Source organism: Chiloscyllium plagiosum, unplaced genomic scaffold (genome assembly GCF_037043375.1).
Source record: "Chiloscyllium plagiosum isolate Xiang-an unplaced genomic scaffold, Cpla_swu_hap1 HiC_scaffold_2, whole genome shotgun sequence".
Classification (NCBI taxonomy): domain Eukaryota; kingdom Metazoa; phylum Chordata; class Chondrichthyes; order Orectolobiformes; family Hemiscylliidae; genus Chiloscyllium; species Chiloscyllium plagiosum.
The window spans coordinates 132,753,058-132,779,445 of NW_028270140.1; the positions used below are offsets into that span (position 1 = coordinate 132,753,058).

The 26,388-nt window shown below is 42.1% G+C and overlaps 1 protein-coding gene across 18 annotated transcripts in view; it reads right to left on the reverse strand.

Annotated features, from left to right (window-relative positions):
* LOC122557375 (teneurin-3) overlaps window positions 1-26,388 on the reverse strand; it is a 2,678,940-nt gene that overhangs the window by 1,100,484 nt on the left and 1,552,068 nt on the right. For all 18 annotated transcript variants that reach the window (XM_043705048.2, XM_043705074.2, XM_043705164.2 and 15 more), the window contains one exon: window positions 19,590-19,664. The gene's annotated coding sequence lies outside the window, so the exon portion shown is untranslated. The remainder of the gene's footprint in view (window positions 1-19,589; window positions 19,665-26,388) is intronic.

The following is a 26,388-nucleotide window of genomic DNA, read 5'->3' on the forward strand; positions in this document are numbered from 1 at the left end:
AAGAACTGATTGGCAGACAGGAAGAAAAGAGCAGAAATAAACAGGTCATTTTCTGAGTGGCAAACAGTATTGTGTGCAGTTTTGGTCTCCTTATCTGTGGAGGGATGTTCTGGCTTCAGATTGAGGGCAACACAGGTTGAACAGACTGATTCCTGGTGTGACAGAACTTAACTATGAAGAGACACTACATCGGTTAGGATTATATTCATTGGAGTTCAGAAGAATGAAGGTGGATTAAGTGGAAGCCTATAAAATTCTAACAGTACTTCGCCGGATAAATGCAGAAAGAATATTCCCAATGACTGGGGCATCTATAACCAGGAGTCACAGTCCAAGGATGTGGAGTAGACCATTTAGGATTAAGAGGGGGAGATATTTCTTCACCCAGTGAGTGGTGAACTTGTGGAATTCTCTGCAACAGAAAGTGGTTGAGGCTAAAACATTAAATATTTTCAAGAAGAAAAAAATAGATACAGTTCTTCAAGTTAAATGGATTAAAAGGTGTGAACTGAAAGTGGGAGCAGGGTATTGAGTTGATTGATCAGCCACTATCAACTTGAATAGCCTCCTCCTGTTCTTTATTTCTATGTAACCTGTAATAATATAGAAGTGCTAGAAACATTGCAATTTTCTTCTGCAAAATAAAGCCAGCCATTCAATCATTCTGTGAAGTTATCATATGAAACATAAGCACAGCGATGTTGTTTCTGATAAGTTTTTTAAACCGTTGGTTGTCCTTTGTGTTTAGGTCGCGCAAAGGAAGCAGAAAATCTCTTTGATGGTCTTTAGAAATTAAGTTCAAACTGCTAATCTCATGAATTATGACTTTAAAATATATTATAGCCAAACATTGAAGTATTTCTAAAGTATAATTCCAATTATTTCCATGCACACTTACTTCATGATTAAAAGAGCCTGCTGTGAAGTGAAATTTGGAGAATTTGGTATTAAGAAAGGAAAGTCCCAACTGAATCTGCAGGTGGTCAGATAATACATAAGCTTCCAGCAATTATATTTGAAAGTTGTTATAATTTTTTATCCCTAGAAGGTACACAGCTTTAATTAATGAATGGTCCCAAAACAAGAATGTTCTATTTTTAAGTGAATGGTGAATATATTAGAACTTGTAACCCATATGATTTCAAATTATAAGCCAATGTTACATGTTTGTAACATAGACTGACTTTTTTTTGGCTAAATGGAAGTTGTTGGGTGTTGCTTTAGTTCAGTTAGCTGGACAGCTGACTTGTGATACAAGAGTGATGCCAATAGCAGGGGTTCAGTTTCTGCGCTGGCTGAGGCTGCCATGCAGGATATTCCTTCTCAACCTCTCCCCTTCCCTGAAGTGTGGTGACCCTCAGGTTAAATCCACCACCAGTTGTCTCTCCTTATCGAATGAGAGAGCAGTTTGATGGTCTGGTAAGACTATGGTGACTTTTACCTTGACCTACAGAGAGCTCATTTGGAGGGAATCTTGCTTTGATGTCTGGTAAAGTCTCTCACCATATCTTACCTATCTCACCTCATTAACTACCTCACTAACCGTTATGGTGTGCTATCTGTATGATTCTACACCCCATCTTTAGGGTGGCACGGTGGCTTGCAATGCTGCCTCACAGTTAGAGGGACCTGGATTTCATTCCTGCCTCGGCCGACTGTCTGTGTTGAGTTTGCACATTCTCCCCGTCTCTGCGTGGGTTTCCTCTGGGTGCTCCGGTTTCCTCCCACAATCTAAAGATGTGCAGTTTAGGTGAATTGGCCATGCTAAATTGCCCTTGTGTTCAGGCATGTGTAGGCTAGGTGCATTAGTCAGGGGTAAATATAGGGTAGGGGAATGGGTCTGGGTGGGTTACTCTTCAGAGGGTCGGTGTGGACTTATTGGGCTGAAGGGCCTGTTTCCACACAGTAGGGATTCTAATTCTAATCTTATCACTCATCATTATGGAACAACATGCCACCATCTGATATGACTCTTGTTGATTCATTAACAACCAAAAGAGCAGACAGAGGGATGTGTTATCTCCAGCATCAAGCATCAAAAGAGACAAGTAGAATTCAATTGAACATTGTAAGTTAAACACAAAGACCCTTCCCCTTCAAAACTGTGAGAATTCAAAGCTTCTGTTAGAGAGGAGAATGGAAGGATACCACATGGAATTCCAGTAAAACCAATGCTGGAACAATGACTCATCACAGTTCGCCTCATGATCATTTTCCTACGGTAGTGATAATCAGAGAACCATTGCAGTGTGGAAGCAGGCCATTTGGCCCATTGAGTCCACATTGACCTTCTGATGAGTATCCACCCAGACTCACCCCATTCCCTATCCCCACAACCCTGCATTCCCCAAGGCTAATCCACCTAACCTACATATCTTTCCTTCGATGTGGATGGAAACCAGAGCACCAGGAGGAAACTTAGGCAGACATGGGGAGGTGTGTAAACTGCACACAGTCAGTCACCCAAGGGTGAAATCAAACCCAAATCCTGGCACTGTGAGGCAGTGCTGCTAACCACTGAGCCACCGGGCCACATTGTGCTGAGCTGACAGACTGTGAGACACTATTTTGACAGAATTATGGGAATAACTCTTAGAGATACCAGATGAGAAGATTTTCAACAGTGAGATAGAGATAAAGGACTGCTGCAAGAACCTACTGCCTACAGCATTGTGAAAATAAATTAAAAGGCCGGTCCCAGAACCCATTCTGCTCAGTTAATCTGCAGATGAAATCTCCACTCACTCAGTTACAGAAGCCATTTCACCTGCTGAATTCTGAATTCAAATTTTCAACAGCTTCACTTCAGAACAGAACATTCAAGCAGGTAACAGATCTATAATCATAATATAAAGCCGGAAGAGTTCTGAAGAAGGGTCGCTGAACCCAAAACATTAACTCTGATTTCTCTCCACGGATGCTGCCAAGCCTGCTGAGTTTTTCCAACAATTTCTTTTTTCGTAGTGATAATATGTTGATCTTTGTTTCTTCTTTATAAGTATATTTTATCCATGCCTACTTTTAATGTTCACTAAAAGAGGGCTAATCGGCATATCCAAATTTACTGTTTGCAAGGTGTTCTGTGGACATGCCTGATGTCGTCATTTCATGATCACCGGGATGTGCAGACTCCACACCAGAGTTCAAATTCATAGCCTGCATTACTCATTCGTGTGGTATGCAGGTTGTCTCTTTGACTTGAATCAGCATCTCATTCATAGCAAACGGAACTCTTGTACAAGGTTTAACTGGTGTAAGTGGCAGAGAGCCACAGAAAGTCAGATGAAGGAAGCAATTTAATCCACTCTGCTCAGCTGATTGAAATTCATCTCTCTAATATTTTGAAATCCGGATAAGAATTTTATCTCCTTTACACCTACGAAATCCTATGTAGCTTAATATTGCCTTAAGGGATATAATTAACTAATCAGCTCTTCCCTATTTTTAAAAAATTCATTCCTGGAAGGTGGTGTCACTAGTTGGGCCAACATTTACTATTTGGGGCGGCACGGTGGCTCAGTGGTTAGCACTGCTGCTTCACAGCACTAGGGACCTAGGTTTGATTCCCACCTCAGGTGACTGTCTGTGTGGAGTTTGCACATTCTCTCCATGTCTGCATGGATTTCCTATGGGTGCTCTGTTTTACTCCTACAGTTCATAAATGTGCAGGTTAGATAGATTGCCCAGGGATGCCCAGGCTATGGGAATTGCAGTGTCACAGGGGCAGTGTGGGTCTGGGAGGAATGCTCTTTGGACGGCCAATGTGGATTTGATGGGCTGAATGACCAGCTTCCACACTGTAGGGATTCTATGATAATCATCCTTAAATTGCCTTTGAGAAGTGGTGGTGATCTGCCTTAATGAATCACTGGAGTCCATGTGGCATAGGCACATCTACAGAGCTGATAGGGAGGAAGTTCAATGGTTTTGATGTGTTGAAGGAATGACAATATACTTCCAAATCAGGATGGCACGTAACTTAGAGTGGAACTTGCAGATGGTGGCATTTCCATACATTTGCAGTCTTTGCCCTTTTCAGTGGTGGGGGGGTCAAGGGATTGAGAGGTGCTATCGAGTGAAGCGAGGTTCGTAACTGAAGTACATGTGTAATGACCACGCAGCCACTCTGCACCAGTAATGGAGAGAGTGAATGGTGAATGGAGTACCAAACAAGCAGGCTGATACAACAGTCATGGGTTTCTATCACATGCCTGACTTGAACCTTGTTGATGCTGAAAGAGTTTGGGAGACAAGAGTGAATCAGTTGCTCCAACTTTCCAGCCAACAAGTTTCTGTATCCCATTCTTCCTGGTTCAGCTAACTGGATGTCTGGTGTGAACCAGACTGATGCCAACAACTTGGGGTTCGATTCCTGCTGTGGCTGGAGTGGATTCAGGACTAGCTCCTTGCTCTGCCAGTGGGGTTTGAAGATCAAGATGCTATGGAGTCAGTCCTGCCTTCTGGCAGAGAGCTGAAGATGAGGACACGAATCTTTACATTAACTGAGCTGACAAAATTAGGTGTGAATAATTGAAAATTAATGCCTCCTAAGATTTTGTTTCCTTATTGTGATTGCAGATAACCAGCAGTGTGTGTAATACATGCACATGAAGAGGGAGCAGAATGTTTACATACAGACTACCTCCATCAGGATTGGCATGAATTATAACTCTGTGACCCAATCAAGGAATGATCCAATTTGTACCCTGAATACTCTGCCCAGTGAGTCTTGGCTTCAACCATGGTAATCCTATTGGACCAATACAAATTTTTACCCCTCCCATAAACAGTCAACTCTCCATCTCCAGGCTCAAGTGAACATTTGCCAAAATGTATTTTTTGCATCATGGCTACATCGATCCTTTCTTTTCTAAGGCTCGACAGTATCTTATTTCTCTTAATCGGTGAATGACTCCCCTTAATATTCCAGGTGCACCATTTAAACAAACAATTAGCCATAGCCATCTGAAAGGGGGCACTCACACTACCCACTAACCCCTCCATGGCTCCTTCTGGCGGAAGCCGTGCCCTAAACCCAGGCAAAACAAAGCAAAGAGTACATATATTGTATAACAAGAAAATTAGAAGTGGACATTCAACCCATCCCACCCAGACATCGACTCCAGTCATTACTGATACAAAAAAAACCAGCCTCCAACCGACTCCCCCATCCCAAACCAAGAGAGAGAGAAGGGAAAAAAAGAAAGAAGGGGGAATAAAGACAATGGAGGGGAGAAAGAATATAAAAAAGACCCATATATATTAAAAGAGCAAAACCAGGTAAACAAGATAAACAAAAGAAAAGGTTGTGGCATTTACTCTTGCGGACTGCAGATCATTAGCTGTTGTCTTGTACTGCTGGGCATTCCACTTCCCCATGGAGACTGGCCAATGAATGAGCTTGGCTACTGCTTGTGTCCAGACTGGGAGTGGCCTGATCAGGTGGTGTAGCCTTCTCTGACTGTCCACAGGTGCCCCTTGGTTTGGGATGGGGGAGTCGGTTGGAGGCTGGGTTTTTTTTGTATCAGTAATGACTAGAGTCGATGTATGGGTGGGATGGGTTGAATGCCCACTTCTAATTTTCTTGTTATACAATATATGTACTCTTTGCTTTGTTATGCCTGGGTTTAGGGCACTCGCCAGCACCCAATGCACCAATACTTCCTGTTGGGCACCACAAAGCAGGGAGGGAGCTATGCCTCAAGCATCACAGTGTGAGGGGTCATTCCTGGATGGCAGAGTCTAAAGTGATGTGCAGCCAGGCTTTAAACATGGCATCAGTGGCTGGAACACCACTATGTCTTAGCAGTGTAGAACACAGATGCCCCTCCAACAAGGTGACTCCTCAAAAAAATGGCTCAAGAGCCTGGTTTACAATTGGTGAGAAGAGAAGTTTGCACAAGAACGATCACTCAGAGTACCTTACATCTCTCCTGTCATGAGATTTGATCTGAAAATGGGGAGCATTCTGTCCTTTGATTCCCTTTCACCCATGAGTGATGTTTTCCATCTCAAACAATGACAACTGTTTAAAAAAAACATCAAAATTGGGGTTTGGTGAGGTGTGAACAGTGTGAATTGGATGATGACCAGGAACTGTGTCAACCTCCAGACTGAGGACTTGTGCTCTCCTTTGCACCTTCAGCCTGGAGGAGTAATCTATATTGATAACGCAAAAACTGGTCAAGTTAATTCAGGTTCAAATCATAAAGAAATATAAAAGATACTTTGTCTTTTAAGGTAGAAACAGCATTGGAAAGAGAAATAAAAGATCAGCCAACTGTTTTTAATTTCCTACTAATATAAAATGCATTGCTAAGAAGGCTGGTAAACTTGTGTTATTTAAGGCAAGTGATTGCATCAGACATTCCACTTGAAGAATGATACATAGTATATTTTGGTGTTATCACCTCACTGTAGACTAGTTAATTTCCATTGCTGTATCTGAAACATCTATGCAGCAATAAATGAGGATGCACTGCCTCTTCCCTTTATTAACCCAACCCGCTACTGAACACATTGTCATACATATTTCTCTGGTGTGCTTTTACTGACTGGTCGCAAGTGCCCAAAATGTTTGAGTTTGGTGCACGTAGTCTTTGTTCCTGCTTTCCATAATCACAATACACGCAGTTATAATTGCTTCCCATTTAATGAGTGAAAGAGATGGAGGTGAGAGCTCTGAGGTGCGACAGATAAGGAACACGCTAAACACGTGCCTTTTTTACTCAAGCCTGAAACTTTACACCATGCTGCCCCGGTCCACACCAAAATCACACATGAGGACATTTCCAACCCGTGAATTTCACCCGTTAAAATTAATAACCAGAAAATCAGATGTTTGGAGTGCTGAATTTTCTCAAATATGTCCTATGATTTTAATTTAGAAGAAGTCAACAGACTATCAGTTTATGTGGAGATCAGAGATGAAATACTTTGACTGTTATTTCAGCATTAACCTAACCTTCAGCCAGAGGGTGGTGGGCCTGTGGAATTGATTGCCATGGAGTGGAGTGGAGGCCGGGATGTTAAATGCCTTCAAGGCAGAGATTGACAAATTCTTAATCACGCAAGGAATTTAGGGATACGGGGAGATTGTGGATAAGTGGCGTTGAAATGCCCATCAGCCATGATTGAATGGCTAAGTGGACTCGATGGGCCAATTGGCCTTACTTCCACTTCTATTTTTTATGGTCTTAACAGAAAAAAACAAATGAAACACTATTGTCCATATTACTTGTTCGGGTCAGTCTATTTTAAAGTGTTCAGCAAGTTTTAAAGTTGTTGTTTCTGATGAATCAAAATTGTGCACCGACCCTCCTTGGTTGAAATGTAACATTGTCGGGTATCTCACAGAATACTGAAACTTCAGCCTCTTCTTTACATCATCAATGGTCTTCCTCATGAGGATCACAGCTGCAGAAAAGTCCTGAAAAAACATAATTCTTGATCCTTTGTACATCAAGGCCTGTGGATACTTCCCCAATGCTCTGGAAGCTTCCTACGTCATTTGCTTATCTCTATAGTGCTGGAGTCGCACTAGGACTGGGCTGGCCTGGGCCTATGCACTGCGACCAGCTGGGCCCGCTCGACTTGCACCCGGCCCACCTCAATTTTCAAGGTTGTTGACCTGCTCCACGAAGTTCCGTACCTGTCTATCCAGGGCCTGAATCCGACCTGTCGAGGATTCTGCTGCGGTCTCTGAAGCTGCGGTCAGCTGCTCCACCTTCTCTATGCGCTGCCCGAGGCGCTGGATCTCCTGCTCATGCTTTTGCAGCATGGCCAGGATCAGTTCCAGCCTGGTCCGTGTCTCCTCCATCAATGAATCAATCTTCTCTCAGAGTTTCACGAACTCCGAGCCCAGGCTCTGCTGCGCAGGTAGGTCCAAAGGAACAACTGCAGAGGCTGACACTCCTGTATCCATTGTTGCAGGGGAGTGCCCTGCTTGTTGTGATCCTCGCGGCCCTTTTTCCTTAGTCACCTTTCGTGATTGCCATAGGTAAGGCACAAAGATTCTGGAGACCTAAGATTGCCAATTGTTGCCAAAACAACAAATAAAGGGAGCGTAAAAGCACCACCTTGCCTGTATAATGGTGCAGAACTTAGCAGGGCAGACGTATTAGAGTGCTGCCATCTTGGATCTCCAGAAACCTCAGATATTAAGATTTTCTATAAATATCATGAAAACAAAAGAAGTAACAAAATGATAGCTGGTCCAGTACCAAGTAAGGCTGGAAAATAAAGAAATACAGACCAATTGGACAGTGATTTTGCATTAGTCTTCACAACAAAGGAGACAAGTAATATCTCAAAAGCAGCTATAAATCCATAAATGGAATGAAGGGAGAAACTCAGGAAAGTCATAATCACAGGAGAAGTTGTCCAGAGTAAATTGTTGAAGTTCCGGGCTTAGATATAGACTGATGGTCTTCATCTGAGGGAATTAGAATAAGTGGCTAGTGAGGGAGCTGATGCATTGGTTTTAAATTTGCAAAGCTGAAAATGTGTTGCTGGAAAAGTGCAGCAGGTCAGGCAGCATCCAAGGAGCAGGAGAATCGACGTTTCGGGCATGAGCCCTTCTTCAGGAATTTTTCTGAAGAAGGGCTCATGCCCGAAACGTCGATTCTCCTGCTCCTTGGATGCTGCCTGACCTGCTGCGCTTTTCCAGCAACACATTTTCAGCTCTGATCTCCAGCATCTGCAGTCCTCACTTTCTCCTTTAAATTTGCAAAACTTGTTTAACTTGGGGGAAGTTCCTATTAGTTTGGAAGATAGCAAATATAAATATTTTATTCAAAACCTGTGGGAGACATAAAGTAGAATACTACAGGCCAGTGAACTTAACATCTGTCAAAAGGAAAATGTTAGAAATTATTAAAAATGACATTATAGCAAAGCAGTTAGATAAGTTCAGGATAATCACATCGAGTTAACATGGTTTTGTGAGAGGGTAATCATGTTCAACCAATCCATTTGAATATCTTGAAAAAGAACACATGTTTTGGATAAAGCAGAACCAGTAGATATATTTTGCTTCAATGTCTGGAAGAAATTTGATAAGATGCCACATAGAAACATAGAAAACCGATGCATGGGTAGGCCTTTCAGCCCTTCTAGCCTGCCCCATCATTCAATATGATCATAGCTGATCATGCATTTTCAGTATCCCATTGCAGCTTTCCCTCCATACCCCTTGATCCCTTTTAGCCACAAGGGCCACATCCATCTCCCTCTTGAATATATCTAACAAGCTGGGCCCCAACAGCTTTCTGTTGGAGAGAATTCCACAGGTTCATAACTGTCTGAGTGAAGAAATTCTTCCTCATCTCAGTCCTGAATAGCTTACCCCTTATTCTGAGACTGTGATCCCTAATTCTGGACTTGCCCAATACCGGGGACATTCTTCCCTCATCGAGCCTGTCCAGTCCCATCAGGATTTCATTTGTTTCCATGACATCCCCTCCACTTCATTCTTCTAAATTCCCGTGAGTACAAGCCCACCAATGCAATCTTCCTTCATATGTCAGTCCTGCCATCCCTGGAATCAGTCTGGTAAACCTTCACTAGACTCCGTCAATATCAAAAATATCCTTCCTCAGACGAGGACACCAAAACTGCACACAATTCTCAAGGTGTGGCCTCACCAAGACCCTGTATTACTGCGAGAAAGTGAGGACTGCAGATGCTGGAGATCAGAGCTGAAAATGTGTTGCTGGAAAAGCGCAGCAGGTCAGGCAGCATCCAAGCAGCAGGAGAATTGATGTTTCGGGCATGAGCCCTTCTTCAGGAAGGGCTCCTGAAGAAGGGCTCATGCCCGAAACATCGATTCTCCTGCTGCTTGGATGCTGCCTGACCTGCTGCGATTTTCCAGCAACACATTTTCAGCCCTGTATTACTCCAGCAAGATATCCCTCCTTCTCTACTCAAATCCTCTCGCTGTAAAGACCAGCATGCCATTAGCTTTCCTCACTGTCTGCTGCACCTGAATGCTAACCTTCAGCAACTGTTCCACCATGACACCCAGGTCTCATTGCACCTCTTCCTAAACTGTCACCATTCAGATCATAATCTGCCTTCCCGTTCTTGCACCAAAGTGAATAACCTTACATTGATCCACATTATGTTGCATTTCCCAAGTATTTGCACACTGAGCCAATCTGTCTAAGTCACCCTGTAGCCTCTGAGCATCCTCCTCACAGCACACACTGCCACCCAGCTTAGCGTCACCTGCAAATTGGGACATATTGCATTCAATTCCTTCGTCCAAATTGTTAATGTATATCGGGAAGAATTGGTGCCCCAGCTACTAACCCTGTGGTACCCTACTCGGCACTGCTGGCCACATCAAAGGTTATCATAAAAATTGAAAGCTCATGGTATATGGAGTATCATACTTTCATGGATGGAAGACTGGTTGACTAATAAATGCCAAACAGTAGATATAAATGGATCCTTTTTCAGGTTTCCAAGATGTAATTCGTTGTGCATCGCAGATGATGAGACCTCAACTGGGGGTGGCATGATGGCTCAGTGGTTAGCACTGCTGACTTACAGCGCCAGGGACCTGGGCTTGATTCCAGTCTCAGGTGAAATTCTATGTGAAGTTTGCACATTCTCCCCGTGTCTGCATGGGTTTCCTCCGGGTGCTCCGGTTTCCTCCCACAATCCAAAGATGTGCAGGTCAGGTGGATTAGCCATGCTAAATTGCCCAAAGTGTCCAGGGATGTGTAGGTTAGGTGCATTAGTCACGGATAAATATAGGAAAATAGGGTAGGGGAATGGGTCTTGGGTGGGTTACTCTTCTGAGGATCACTATGGACTGATTGGGCCAAAGGGTCTGTTTCCACATTGTAGGGATTCTATTCTAACTGTTTACAATTCATGTCGGTGATGTGGACACAAGGACCAAACGTATGATTACCAAATTTTTTGGCGGATAGTTGCCTTGAGGCCTAGAGATTTCTCTTACCATGTTTTAGCAAACCCGCCTTATTAAATACCTATGACACCCATGTTATCTCTCATATCTGATTCCAGCTCCATCTTATTGCAGCCATTCCCAGAAAAAAATCACCATTCAGCAGGTATCCTGGAATTCAGCATTCTCCATAGTGTCTGTGCCATTTTGAAACTTCATTGTATCCCTGGACAAGCACTTCATTCTGGAGCTGCCTTGCACAGTTGCTAACATTTGCCCTGGCTGTAGTAAACAGGGGGAAATCTGTACCCTGCTTTGAGGGCAGGACCTTGCCAAATGGCAGAGAATACCCTCTTCATCCAGAAAACAGCAGTGGAAGCCACAAGATCAGACCATTCACCCAGATTCAAGTAGCCTCACCATTTGCAGGAATGCCCAGCACAGCAGGAAAAATGTCAATACCCTTTCTGACTTCACCTGCATCTTCTCTCCATTACCTCACGCTCACTCTATTTCAGAGAGCAAAGATCATGCTCTCCCACTCACACTATGGCATACAGCATCTACCCCACTTTCAGTCACCCATATCATCACTCATCCTGCATGCTCTAGTCTCTCAAATACCTTATCACCTGCCCCATCAGTAATAGTTGTGCCATCAATTTGCATCTCATGTAATACCTTCCTTTTTCTCATTCCATGAGAGCCCACATCGGGCAGAAAGAAGCATGGTAGACAGTGAGCTGCCTGTCATTTTGCTTCTCGCACCTTCTGAGAAGGGTATCCCTTCTCTGACCCCTCCGGGTGGGCCTGGATACATGGCGGAAGCTGACATTGACTCGCTGTGAAGGAATTCCTAAGAAAGCCTATCCTCTTCACTTGACTGAGGCCTGCTGGTAACCCATAACAAGCTTCCTGACCTTGGCATGGGGAGGCATCAGTAATATAAGCTTGGTACCTACATAAAGGGAGTAACTGCAATGGCCAGCAAAGAAGCAATGCTGTGAGCATCCAGGTAGGCTCAGAGTGAGGACTATGAGAGCATGCAGCGTTGTCCATTCTATGAGCTGAGTGCATGTCCCTGAGCACACACTGTCCTTGCTGCAGCAGTACAATGAGAGTTGCCAGTGCACTCTGGGGTGCAGCATTGAAGAGCAGAAACATCCTGTAAGTGGATTGGAAATGTGCCATGAGAGTGCTTGGAAATATCTAATGCCAATGTCCATATAAATTGGGTACATACGGCAGTTGAGCATGGAGTGTGCCCTGAGATGCTGGCAAAAGTTTCCATCATGGAGGTTGTTCAGAGTGGGCAGCGAGCTATATCTGCCAGGCACTCACTCTGCTCTCCATGTAGAGTTTTCCCAACGTCGAGCAAAGTTGACCATTTTTGTTGCCTGATTCTGCCACACATCCTTGCTGTAGCTCATGCCACTAAGAACCTCAAAGAGATTCTGCTCAGAGCTTTGGAATAGAGGTGGAGAGATTTTTGGTAAGATTGGGGCTGAAAGGTTAGCAGTAATATTTGGGAAAACAGATTTAAGTTGCATTTGAAAATCGAAGGCTGATAAATCCCTGGACCAGCTGAGATCCACCTCAGGTTGCTGAAGGAGGTGATGAGAGGGATAATGAATGCACTGGTGGCTGCCTTGCAGCATTCTGTAGATGCTGGACAGAATAGTAAGAAGCAACTAAAACCCCACTATTTAATAAGAGAGAAAGAGGGAAAAAGGAATACTGCACAAATATTACTTTGACATCAGTCATCAGGAAAATGTTGGAATCTTGAGAACTGAACATTGAGAAGAGTGTATAAATTGTATCGAATCAACTTGGATTTTTGAAAAGGAAGCCACGTTTTAACAGGTTTGTTGGCATTATTTCAGGACATTGCTCGGAATACTGATAAAGGTAAACCCTGCATGTGGTACATTTGTTTTTTTTCTGAAGTGCCCCGCACAAAAGACTAATAATTAAAACTGCAGCACATGAGATTGGCAGAAGCAAATGCATATGGACTGTGAATTCCTTAATAGACAGACAGAAGACAGAGGAATCAATGGATCATTCTCAGGATGGAGGAATTGCAATTAACTGGACTAGGTCCACAGTTGTTCTGAATCAATATGAATGACTTGGAGAGAGGGATTAATGATATAATATCCAAATTTACTAACGTCTCCAAACTGGACAGGAAGGTAAATTGTTGTGGGGATATAAAAAGGTTCAAGAAGACCTCACTAATTTAAATGAATGAGGTAGAACAAAACAGCTAGAATAATAAGTGAAGTTATTTTCTTTGGTAGAAAAAAAAACAGAAAGGCAATTTTTTTTTTTAAATAGTGAGAGGTTGGGAAGTGTGCAAAGGGACCTGGATGCCCTTGTTCATGAACCACTTGAAGTTAACATGTGGGTGCAGCAAGCAGTTAGGAAGGCAATGGTATGTTGTCCTTCATTGCAAGGAGACTTGAAAACAGGAGTAAAGGTGCCTCGTTGCGGTGGTAAAAAGAGTAGGTGAAACCTCACCTGGAGTACTTTGTACAGTTTTGGTCCCCTTATCTTGAAAATAATGCAAGAGGCTCCATAAAACTCAAGTATGACAGAGTTTCAGCACACAATGTGGCCATTCAGACCATCATATCAATACTGGATGAACAAATTAGCTGACCATTCCAATCCCATTTGCCAGCATGGTCCATAGCCTTACAGCTTACAGAGTTTCAGATTCAGATCCAGGTTCCCTTTCAAGAATTTGAGAGTTTCCATCTCAACCATCAAACTGGACAGTACATTTCAGAGACACACAACCTCTGGGTGAGAAAGACTTTCCTCACATCACCTTAAATCTACGTTTCATGGTATTTGGCCTCTTCACACTGGGAAACAGGTGTTCCTGTCCTATCCAAATCCCTCATTATAGAGACATAGAGATCTATAGCAAAGAAGAAAGTCCCTTTGACCCAATAAGTTTGTGCTGATCAAAAACAAGCACCCTACTATCCTGATCCCATTTTCCAGCACTTGTACCATAGCCTATTGCTTTTGCACTCAGAACTTTGCCTACAAATGTGTTCCTCTCAGTGTCTTGCACTATTTGAGGGATTAATCTCTGGAATAGTGGGATTTTTAGTGAGGAGAGACTACCTGTATTCCACACAGTTTCAAAGCACAAGGGATAATTTACTTAAAATATATATAATCCTTATAAGGCCCTGGCTGATAAGTCTAAAACTAAGGGAAAAAATCTCAAGGGATATAAGTCATAAAGCATAATCCATTTAAGACTGAGATGGGGCAAAAATGAGAGACAATCTTTCTGAAACATATAAGGTCCTGAGGGGATTTGACACAGTGGACGTTAAAGCAACGTTTTCTCTTGTGGAAGAGATGAAGTTTAAGGAGATAGTAACTGGTAAAAAAAAAGCAAGGGGCCATCCACTTAAAACAGAGATGAGGAGAAATGTTTTCTTTCAAAAGTTTTGGGACTCTGTGACCCAGACAGCTACGAAAGCAGAGTTGTTGAATATTATTAAGGCAGAGGCTGAGAGATTATTGATGATGAAGGGTGTCAAGAGTTATTTGGGATTGGTCAGAGGATGGAGTTGAAGCCACAATCGCATCAGCCACAATTTAATAAATGACAGAACAGGTACGAGGTGCCAAAAGGCCTCCTCTTGTTCCTAATTCGTATGTTTGTACTGAAACCCTCATGAGCACATAATGATGTGGAATCTTCATTCTTAGCTATCCCTTTTGTGGTTGTTTTATTGTGTGACTGATCGCAATAAATAGTGCACAGAATAGCGAACATTTACTAAAGCAAATCCAAGAAGCCTGAATCTACAGATGATGGTCAAAAACATCTCAGGGATGTTGAAATGTGGGCTTCTTCTCAGTACATCTTCCGTGTCTATTTCACTTGTTTTGCTACTTTATTTTGATGTGTGTGAAAACTGCTAAACCTTTTCTGAGCTACCATCAGTTTCGAAGAAGGGTCACTGGACCTGAAACTTTAACTCTGCTTTCTCTTCACAGATGCTGCCAGACCTGCTGAGTCATTTCCAGCAGTTTCTCTTCTTGTTTCTGAACAAATTTGGTGCTCATTTTCCGATGACTCTACCTCACTCTGCAAAATCAAGCTGATTTCAGCCACATGACATCACCTGCGTATCATTCTCTGGGACCTCAGTCAGGTGTCACTTTGTTCTCAGTGATTGTTGGCAGTACATTAAATATGTGGGCAAAATTTTGGGGTGTCCTTCCCACTACCCCTACTTCCATTCCACTCTGATCACACTAACATACATTTACACATTCTAGCAAAACTAGTAGGTGGGGAACATAGTTAATTTATTCCAGTGGATTAATGATTAGCAAGATCAGTTGGTGAGCTGAAAAATTGAGCTGCTACTAGTTTATGCAATTAGTTTTTTGTTTCTGCTGGCAATGTGTACTTCACCATTTTCATTCCACGTTTATGCAGTATTCACAAATTTTGCATCAAAGCAAAATGACTTTGACACAGCCTTGGGGTTGCATTAAGAACAGATAGAAGAGAAGAACACCTAAGATTGAGGGGAGGGCCCTTTGAAGATGTAAGAAAAGTTTTAGTCTTCTGTGACCACATTGCCAAGCCATAACTGAGAATGGGAGCCCCTATACACAGAGATCTTGGGTCTCAACAGTGATCCTGCAACAGAACTGGTCTTTGCAGTGAGGCCAAACGAATGAGACTTAGCCAATTCCAAAGCTTGCCTGCCAACAGGAGTCCTCCTGAGGGACCTGCCTGGCTTCACCCACTGCTTGGAGCATATCTGGTGCCTGTTAAATGTGACCAGCGCTCACTGTCTGGCTGACCCCATTTTTGTCAGTGTACAATAATGAGAATGGAAATAATAAAGAGACCTCTTGTATGCTGCAGTAGTGAAAGAGCAATCATATGCAACTGATAATGATGAATGGATGGAATCCCATGGTACTGGAGAGATCAGTATTGTGTGTACTGGGATAAATAAAAGACTTTGTGGAAACTGACCAAAATCAGACAGCAGTCTCTCCTATCACAGAGAGGAAACTTGTAAAAATCTGGAAGACTTGCAAATGACTGGACTAGGTGTTCAGGAGCTCTATTTGGAAGTATACAAAAAGGAGTCAGTGTGTCGTTTGAAAGTTGTACTTTTTTTCCTGTGTTAGGTGGTGGATGAACCATTCAGCTCACACACAGTGACGGGCAAAGTCTAAGGCAGGAGTCATTCTGAAGTGTGAGGCAGAAACCTGAGCTCCATGGCAGCTCAAACCAGACGGACAGAACAAACCAGTCAATTAACTGTCATTAATTTTCACCTCTCCACTGCCAAGTGGGTAGCTACCATTGTCTACTCACCTCCAGCATGAATGGATGGAGGCAGGAGGGTGACAGGTACCTGACCTGATGCATCACACTAAAAGCAGCACACAACATCTGCCTGTTACCAAAACCACATCAATGTCCCTGATGGGATTGTACCCTGTATTGCTGCATCTGAAAATTCTGAACAAAAACCTTTTGAAAATTCCTGCTTGTTGACCCTAAACATGCTAAAGAAGGATTAGCCCTTCCACCAGAATAGAACTGGTCATCTAGTCACACACCCCTGTTCTTTACCCTTGACCTATAAACACTTTCATTCATATCTTTATCCAATTCTCTTTTGCAGCTTACAATTACACTTGCTTCCAAAACATACTCAGGCAGTGCATTCGAGATCATAATCATAATGTATGATGCAGAAATGAAAAGAAGAATAAAGCGATAACGTTTGACAAAATGAGGTGGGTCGAGGCTTGCAAGGTATAAGTGGAATTACAACTCAAGGCAAGAGATTGCATTTTATGTTGTCCAGTGGTAGCTTTCTAATTTCATTTGAGAATTTATTTTCCACAATTTGTACCTTCCGTATTGAATCCATGTTATGAACAGCGCTTTGGAGGGATAATATTTTTTAAAAAAAACAAAGTAACAAGGCAGGACAAGTTACAAGCTTCTGTCCATCTGGAAATCACAAAAGCATATTGTTTTCAGTTAATAAGACCATAAGATATTAAACAAGAAGTAGGCCATTCAGCCCATCGAGTTTGCTCTGCCATTCAATTAGATCATGGCTGACCTGATAACCCTCAGCTACAGTTTCTTGTCTTTTCCCCATTACCCTTGATTCCCTTACTGATTAAAAATCTGTCTATCTCAGCCTCGAATATACTCTGTGATCCAGCCTCTACAGCCCTCTATGGTAAAGAATTCTGCAGGTTCGTTACCCTCTGGGGGAAGAAATTCCTCCTCATCTCTGTTTTATTCTGATTCTCACACGAGGGGAACCAGCCTTTCTGCATCTGCCCTGTCACGTCCCTCTAACAATCTTGTGCATTTCAATAAGATTGCCTCTGATTCTTCTAAAATCCAAATGAGTACAGGCTCAACCGACTCAACCTCTCCTGATATAAGACATTCCCCTCTGATGCCTGGCTCAGCCAAATGAACCTCCTCTGGGTTGCTATCAATGCTAGTACATTCTTCCTTATTACACCACAGAAACCAAGTCAGAATGACGACAATAAATCATTTTCAACATTAAAATAGAAAAATATCTTGCAATGCAAAAGTGGACTCAGCCAGATGAAGCAGAGTCATTTTTTTCTTTCCAATGGTCTTATTTATGAATATGTTTTCAAATATCAAATAAAGTGCAAACCACAGAAACGAATATGACTAAAACCAGATGCCAGGGCTGAAAGATTCAATTTTTTTCCTTGCTTAGTTCACATCCCGTGGCTCAATAACCTGGCTAGATATGGAAAGAAAACCTGCCCAGATTTGCTGAAACATATGCCAACAGACTCTGTGTAAAATCTGAAGTGAATCGCGGCTGGATTACTCTTGGTTGTTAGCAGTGCAACATACCTGGTGCAGATGCTGCTCTCCGGAAATGGGTTTCATGCAGCACCAAAGTTCTATTTTACTTCAAACTGAATATTTTTACACCCATTTCAAAACAGCAGCCTCCGTGCATTGAGATTACACATTTCTCTCAGTGTTAATTTAGGGGAGATAGTGGTAACGTCAAATCACTCATGTTTCAGAACCCTACGCTAATAAGCTCGATGGACCATAGGTGCAAACCCCATCGTGGTAGATGGTGAAATTTAAATTCAATGAGAAGACTATCATCCGCCACAGATTGTTGTAAAACACCAACTGGTTAATTAATGCCTGCACAGAAGGAAATCTGTCTTCCTTATCTGGTCTGGCCTACATGGAACTCTAGACACACAGTAAAGTGGTTGATTCTTAACTCCTCTCTAAAGTGATCCTAATAAGCCACTCACAGGATGGCCAGTACATGGTGATTCAACCAGTATCGCTCACATCCCATGAATGAATACATGACCATCAAAACTCCCCCAATGTTAGAGCTTCCTCAGGAAATCACAAGACCACAGGACATAGAAACTGAAATTAGGCCATTCAGCCCATCGAATCTGCTCTGCTTTTCAATCATGGCTGATAAGTTTCTCAACTCCATTCTCCCACCTTCTCTTTGTAACCTTTGATCCTCTTAAAAATCAAGAACCTACCTCTCTCTGTCTTAAATACTCTCAATGACCTGGCCTCCACAAGCTTCCATTACAATGAATTCTATAGGTTCATCACTCTCTGGCTGAAGAAGCTTCTCAGCTCTGTTTTAAAAGGTCTTCCCTTTACTCTAAGGCTGCGCCCTTGGGTCCCAGTCTTTCCTGCTAATGCAAACATCTTCCCAATGTCCACACTATCCAGGCCTTTCAGTATTCTGAAGTTTCAATCAGATCCCCTCACCCTTCGAAACTTCATCGAGTATAGGCCCAGGGTCCTCAAACGTTCCTCATGTGTTAAGCCTTTCATTCCTGGGACCATTCTCATGAACCTCCTATGGACCCGCTCCAGGGCCAACATATCCTTCCTGAGGTATGGGGCCCAAAATTACTCACAATATTCTAAACATGTGGGGCATAATTTTACCTTGAAATAACCCTCACCTCACCATTTTCCTTCCCATCTCACCACCTCCATTTCCATCTCAGCTACAAAGTCAGGCAGTTGCCCCACGTGCATTTAACTATTAGCTGTCACTGACTTGTGATGGGGCTTTTGTCTCTCAGAAACCAGATGTGCCACCTCAGAGAGTCGTCAGACAATCTGAGTCCAATATGGATAGCGCCACTAGGCCTGGTGACCAGTGTACCCAGAGGATTAGCATGACCACACATCTTCAATGGGTAACTGTTAAATCCAGCATCACATCTCTCATAGTAAAACTACGTCTGCTGCATTTTGATTGCTGCCACTGGGAATTTGCTTTGTAATTTACTTAAGGGAGTGGAAATACTTGATAATGAATCAGAACTGTAAAAATATGTCAAGACTAACTTATCTACTGCAAAAAGTTTGTGCAACAACACACAGAAACTTTATAGAAATAGTGAACAGAGATGGATTTTACATGTAAATCCAGTGAAGTTAAATAATTTTGGAATTAATTCACGTCAATTTACTGAACGGGTGTATTATCCCTGCATTCAGTTCTTAGCTCAAATTTGTTTTCACAAGTTCATCATTACATTGAAAACATGTTTTGAAACAGATATATTTTCACCTTACCTTGAAGGAGCACACAATAAGCGATAGTGGTCTTCTGTCACTGACTGATGTTATCAAGTGGTCCCATATTGTCTCCTGAAACATGAAGGGGAAGTAGAAGTGTCAACTGCATTATTTTAATCCAATGTTTGTGTTTTCATTTTGAATATTTCTGGAAAGAGCGACAGTTTGTGAAAGTTTTTCTTCTTGCACTCATCAGGACAGTCACAAGAATGCCCAATCTCAAATCATAACATCAATTTATACTCTAGTCGAAGATGGTGTTGATTGGTTGACAAGTCAACTATGATTAGCCAAGGCATTATCAATGAGTCAGTGTTAATGTTTTGGGTCCATTGATCCATCGTCAGAAGGGTTCCAAGGAAGGATCACTGAACTCGAAACGTTAACTCTCATTTCTCTCCACAGTTGTTGCCAGACCTGCTGATTGTTTTCAGTAATTTCTGATCCACAGTTCTTTTTTTCATCAATGACCCAGTGTCAGGTTCATTTTAAGTTATCCATGTATTAATATCCATTATGTACTTTAGTTGGAAAAGTTTGAAGAACATTTCAATCATGCAAAGTAGATTCTCTATGGATGAGTACAGAGGAAGCTCACAGAGATTACTCATTGTGGCAAGTAAGCAACTGACAATCTTAACCAAGAGCTTATTGGTTGCAATTGTCTGACAGATGAAAGCACACACTTTGAAATTTCCTTCCACAATGCAAGTGGAATGATCAAGGTGAACCCGTTCTGGTTTACAGAAGCCGAAGGAAAATCTAAAGTGAAATAATGGAGGCCCAACAATCCTGTAACTGGTCAAAGAATGATGTCCACCATTCAGTTCCATTTATCCGTGTTTGTTTATTCTCCATGATAGTTTGCATGGCGAGTTCTATGAATAAAGGATGGAAATGTGAGTGCCCTCTACAGGGCGTCACTGTGTAAACATTCATAAATTTCCTGAACCAGTCATGTGAAGGATTGTGAAATGAACAGCTTAAGGTCTGAACAAAGAAGTCAATTTTTTACTGAGTGAATTCAATGTTAAATGAAAGAAAAAATGATGAGAGTAAAATAAAATTTAAGACATATAACTGATATAATAATAAAGAGAAAAGTAATATCTTTAAAGTAAATAAAACTTTAAGCTATATTTACAACTAGAAGGAATGAAACTCCACATTTGTAACAGCAAATTTTGAGGACCAGAGGTACTGAGTAATTGAGAATAACACTTAGCACATCAGGGTACTTGGATTGGAATTTTAATAATAATATAACACACCAAGGTACTTCAGAAAGTAATATAAAATAAATTATAATGTTGAGTTCCATGAGGAGATATTGGGTCAGCTATCGAAAAATTTGATCAAAAACTAACTCAGAAGCAGCGGCTTAAAGATAGAAGGGGAGATAGAGGGCAGGATTAGTGAGCACCTCCCCCACCCCCTGCCAATACAGGAATATTCAGAAAGAAGGTAATTTGAAGACGCAGGTGTTGGACTGGGGTGTACAAAGTTAAAAATCACACAACACCAGGTTATAGTCCAACAGGTTTATTTGGAAGCACTAGCTTTCGAAGTGCTGCTCCTTCATCAGGTGGTAATTGTAAGACACAGAATTTATAGCAAAAATTTACAGTGTGATGTAACTGAAATTATACATTGAAAAATACCTTGATTGTTTGTTAAGTCTCTCATCTGTTAGAATGACCATGATAGTTTCACTTCTTTCATATGTAAATCACAATCTTTTTTTAAAAAGTTACATTCTCAGGTTAACTTTAACAATTGGTGTCAGCCCAGATAATGTATTGAAGGTGTTAGCCCCCTGTGTGCTGCTGTCTGTGCCATAATGTTTAGACTGATTCTAATCTAAAAAAAAATGAATTAACAGAATCTTACATGGATTCATGCAGTTTTTGAGCAAAGTACAATGTCTAAACATTGGGTCGGGAATCAGGACAGGGTGAGGGAGTTGTTAGCAGCCCATTTTGAAGGAATCACCCCTCTGCTCACTGTCAACCACTCCCCCATCCCTTGCTGACACCTTTGGGAGGGGCTGTGTGCCAGGCTGTGTGCCATAGTGGTATTGGTCATTTGATGCTGCCAGTAATGGAAAGCTGCCGGGCTCTGATTGGTTCACAGCTCTCAGTGACAGGGTTTCTCATTTGTTAAGAGTTTAATTAAAAGGAAGGGCCAATAGAATCTGAGATGGAGCCATTTATTATTAGATTGTATCAGACTTCCCAAAAAACATTTGACCCTATCGTTTTCGTAGCTACTGAACATGAGCCCTGACTTGAACATTAAATGCTGGCTGAACTGAGAGGTTAGGAAAGGAACTCCAGAGCCCAGCAACTAGGCTGGAGCAACTGAAATGGGGGAGCAAAGGCCAGAATTAAAGGAGCACTGATATCTCACAGGGTTGTGGAGCTGGAGGACTTTGGAGAAGGGGATGGGGTGAGGCCACTGAAGGGATTTGAAAAAAAGGATGAAAATTTGAAAACCAAGAAGTTGCTTGACGTCGGCCAACGGGGATCATGAGAACTAGATGTTCAGGGAACGTGAATTACATCAGGGGTAGGAGAGTTTTGAATGACCTTATATTTATAGATAATACGGTTGGAAATTTAAGCAACCCATAGACTGAGGCAGGGATGAAGCCAGACCAGCGGAAATAGAAAATTATATGATGAAAGAAAATAAGGTGCATTAAATTTGGCATGAACCTGATGCTGAACTTAAAGTAATGGTAAGCCCAATTTTCCTCACTGTCATTTTGATACCAACTATTAGTTTGGTGCAAGATACAATCCTGATGAAGGGCTTATGCCTGAAACGTCCATTCTCCTGCTCCTTGGATGCTGCCTGACCTGCTGTGCTTTACCAGCACCACACAACACAAGGTACAAAGAACAAAGGTAAAAGGGTGAAAAATTCTCAATGCTTGCCGATAGTAACATAAACTTAATGGGCGGCACGGTGGCTAGCACTGCTGCCTCACAGCGCCAGAGTACCCGGGTTCAATTCCCGCCTCAGGCGACTGACTGTGTGGAGTTTGCACATTCTCCCCGTGTCTGCGTGGGTTTCCTCCGGGTGCTCCGGTTTCCTCCCACAGTCCAAAGATGTGCAGGTCAGGTGAATTGGCCATGCTAAATTGCCCGTAGTGTTAGGTAAGGGGTAAATGTAAGGGTATGGGTGGGTTACGCTTCGGCGGGTCGGTGTGGACTTGTTGGGCCGAAGGGCCTGTTTCCACACTGTAATGTAATCTAATAATCTAATCTAGCTTTCCTCCTCAAGTGACTGTCTGTGTGGAGTTTGCTCGTTCTTCCCGTGTCTGTGTGGGTTTTCTCCGGGTGCTCTGGTTTCCTCCCACAATCCAAATATATACCGATTAGGTGCCCATAGTGTTCGGTGCATTGATCAGGGGTAAATATAGGATAGGGGAATTGGTCTGGTTGTGTTATTCTTTGGAGGGTCAATGTGGACTTATTGAGCCAAATGGCCTGTTACCATACTGTCGGGAATCTTATTAAATCTAATCTAAAACTTAAGAAAGCAAAATCTCACCTGTTTGAGTCTGGTAGCCAGGTGAAGAATGAAACTCACTGTTTTAACGATAGGTGATTGCTTGCATTATCAACAGCATAGTGAATAAGTATACCTGTTCCTGGAAGATTACACACCAATGAAACTAACAAAAAGCAAAAAGGCTTTGGACAAAACGGTAATGGCTCTTTTGAAGACATTGAGTGACCTCTTTTGCATGGGGTGATAATCCTAATTAAGTTTTCGACTGCACAGATTGATAATGAGCTGTTAAACTGTTAGACAGGCGTTTCACAGTCAGGGTATTATGACAACTGCATTGACTACTAATGCATATGTCCTTCTTGGCCTTGAATCCAATTGCTAAAATGCATATGAGATTAAATCTAATAGTCCGAAAGAGTGAAATAATCTTTCTGCAATGTTGCTGAGTTACTCAGAACAATCAGGGTTTTGGATCAATGTGTTAAAACATAATTCACTGATTGTAGGAATAAATAGCCATCGCTGTTATGCTTGTGATTTATTTGCCAGACTGCACATTTGGTTGTGGGTTTGGAAATTATATTAAGAAACTTGGTACCAATAAATATAGTTTCTGAATTTTGTTTTTGACCTGGCACAACTTGAGCTCAGACTGTGGGTAATCTTTTTGCCTCATCCTGCTCTCTGTTATACATCTGCCAATCATTTCCATAATTGAATTCACATATCATCCTTAAAGGATGCTGAAATCAATAGTGACAGTACTGTTGGTGACTTTAACTGTTCGTGTTGACAGTAAGTTATTTTCATAACATTGCTCTTTTGCCAATTTTATTAATAGCATTAAATTGTGGGCCACTGCCATCATTAAAATAGCAAACAATTGAGACTTGTTACAACCGATTAAGTGTCTGTCTCCTCATTTTGCCAACAATAACTTTTCTGTTTGGATGTCAGATTTGCACAGGGGACAAAGCCGATTCACACGCATGTAACCTTATTGGTAGCAAAGCGATGTATTTTGGTTGAAAAAGAAATGTTCAGTGTGAACCTGAGGGCCTTTGAACCAAAGTCGTTCAATTTGGTTCTGGTGAAGGATCTGTGAAGGCAATGTGCTTGAACAAACCAGAAATACAAGGCAATCTAAAAATTAATACTGCTCACTTCCCACAGTCGATAACGCTTTTGGTCAGAATGCTGGAAGAATTTGCCTGTTCTTCTTTAAATGATGTCATGGAATATTGTAGTGTTGTCATGAGGCCAGCCAGATGTACATCATAGAATATGAGTTCCTGATTGAGGCTGTAAATCTGTTCCAATCGGGGAGCCCTGGCTGACAGATTAAAAAAAGAGGGATGTCAGAGATTCTGACACACTGGCACTGACTCTAACGAGGCTGTGCCAGGGTCAAGGACTTTCCACGCATAGATAAAGTGTGACTTGGTGCAGAATACCACCTTCTGTGGAATTATTTCAGATATGTACATTCATTTGAGAAGGAGGATAGGGATTTAGTTTAACAAACAGGGGACCTCAAAGAAACCTGTAAAATTCTGACAGGAATAGGCAGGGTAAATGCAGGAAGGGTGTTTCCAATAACTGGGGAGTCCAGAACCAGGAATCACAGTCTCAGGATATGGGGTAGGTTGTTTAGGACTGAGATAAGAAAACAAAATCTTCACCTGGGTGTGTGGTGAGCTTGTGGAATTCCCTGCCACAAAGTGGCTGAGATCAAAACGTTGAGTGTTTTCAAGAATGAATTTGACATATTTCTTAGGATTAAAGTGTATTGGAAGAAAATGGAAACAATGTTGGATGATTATATTAAATGGTGGAGAAAATTTGAAGGGTCAAATGGCCTACTCCTGCTCCTACTTGCTGCGTCTACATTGACATCTCACTTGTGAGATGACATCTATGCTGCTGCAGTACTCGGTTAGCTTGGACGGCTGGATGGCTGGATTGTGATGCAGTAACCCCAACAGTATGCATTCAATCCGCACACTGGCTGAGGTCCAAGACCCTCAGGTTAAATTCATCATCAATCATCCCTCTCTGTAATGAGAGAGCAGCACTATGGTTCTCTGGGACTTTGGTAACTACTACTTCCTCATCTGGCACTGCAGTGTTAGCCTGGACCATTTGGTCCAGTGTATGGAGTGCGAGACTCAAACCCACAAACCTCTTATCGAAAAATGAGAATGCTACGAGTAAGCCGCAGCTAAGGCTGGTCAAGGCTCAGCAGTGAATGAAGAAACTATGTTTACAGATCTGTCAGCCATTATCAAAAGCTTTGCGAGGTTCAACTAACAGCAAACAGAATCTGTAGAGGCTTTGCAGAACTGACTCCAGTGGCAGGGCATCAGTTCCATTCATCATGCCAACTTGCTATGCTCTCTGAGTGAAGCTGCAAATCAGCAGCCAATTATGGACAATTTCATGCAGTGGGTCAGAACTTTGTGGAAACTGTGTTGAGACAATCCACAGCAAATTCATGTGGACCCGTGTGGCCAATAACGAAAAAGAGAGGGGGGGGGGGGGGGGTTGGCGGCGGAGAAAATTAAACCTTTCATCTCAGCAGGTTGGTTTGTAAAGCTACAAACTGGTGTGTTAATTCACCACACTATCTAATCCCCCAGAGCGAGTTTACTTTGATTTACTTATCAAACCAAAAGAATTTGCTTTTGGGAAATGCAAATGCATAAACTGAAGAAAATCTGAATTCTACAAACTTAGTGGTCCTCAAATAATGTCTGTATTTACAATTATATTGACACAATGCATACATCTTAGTCTTATTCAAGAAAATCTTCAGCTTCAGCTATCTACCTGAAGACACCTTCTTGGCATCATTCCTCTCAAGTGGATCTCTCAAATTTCGAATCTAATACTGATCTTGCTTTTTGTGCACCGTCTGTGCATTCTTCGATCACCCTATGATACTTGTATGTTATGATTTGCTTGTACTGTGTGCAAAACAAAACATTTCACTGGACTGAGGCACATGTGGCAACAATAAATCAAATCAAATCAAATTCACCGAAACCAAATGAAATGCCATCATTTTTTGAGAACAGGTAGAGTGAGGAGTCAGGCTCCGAGTTGAGCTGAGCTGAATTAGAGATTGAATCCCATGCTATTGGGGTGAATCTGCTCCACACACTAGCCATCTGAGCTAACGAGCCCTTTGATACAAGATAAATCACATTGCAATTATCTTGGTTATATCAGCAGTACAGATAAAAACTCATTAAAGCCTCTTAGCACCAGCAAT